We start from the raw sequence: 1,008 nt of genomic DNA, 5'->3' as shown, positions 1-1,008 counted from the left end.
GCGATCACATGTCCTGCACACACTTCTCATAGCTCCTCTGTGCTTTGCACCTGAACAGAGCAGACGCTGTAAAAACTGGGATTGAAAAGAACGGCGGTGAACTGCGCAGCAGAGCGAACCTCATCTAGTGTAACTTTGGGCTAAGTATTAAATCTACCAGGACACTCCAGGTTAACAAAGTTAAATGAAGAACACTTGTTTTAAACAGTGATATGATTTCACCCCTTTGCTTCAGAATGAACATAATTAGTTTTGCCAATACAGCACATTTGCAGAACGTGGGCGATGCTGCGGTAAGACGAGACTTTTTGTTCATTAAGGACAACATCATGTCTGAAGCAAATCTAACACCTCATTATGCTGAGAACACCATCATTACAGTGAGGCACGGTGGTGACAGCATCATGCTGTGGTGATGTTTTGGACAAACACGTCCAGCTGCTAGATGTAGCAAGCTCCTGGAAACCAACCTGAAGCAACCGGCTGCTGTAGGATCTGATCTGTATGTGAACATATTTGAGTCGACATGTATATGCAGATATGTTTGATACATTAAGTATGAAGCAGGTGTGGTACTGACCTCATTGAAGTCCAGAGAGGAATCATTACACAGAGCACAAATGGTGGCCAGTTCAACCAAAGCATCATACTGGGAGCATTTCACTGGTTTACCATCATGGTACCTGTGAGAAGGTATCAAAATATCACGCTTCACGTGACAGCAGAGCCACTATTTATTTCTGACTAAACTAAACGTGTCTGAGTTTTAACTTTCAATTGAATTTGCTCGTTAAAGAGAAGCTGAAAGAGTACTCACACTTCTCCCTCAGGTGCGTAGGTAGAACCTGTGATGGTGAATTCTGACAGAGAGCAGCTTTCACCTTCGGCTTTGTTGAGAACAAACATCTGAAAATCAAAAAGAGGCCACAGGACAGAGGTGAGGCATGATGTTTGTTTAAAAACACACATCGGTTCATTTAGTTGGTGACCAAGCTGACTGTCAGGTTC

Source organism: Austrofundulus limnaeus, unplaced genomic scaffold, assembly GCF_001266775.1.
Source record: "Austrofundulus limnaeus strain Quisiro unplaced genomic scaffold, Austrofundulus_limnaeus-1.0 Scaffold4564, whole genome shotgun sequence".
Lineage (NCBI taxonomy): Eukaryota > Metazoa > Chordata > Actinopteri > Cyprinodontiformes > Rivulidae > Austrofundulus > Austrofundulus limnaeus.
The sequence above is the reverse complement of the archived record's forward strand: the minus strand, read 5'-3'. Positions refer to the sequence as shown.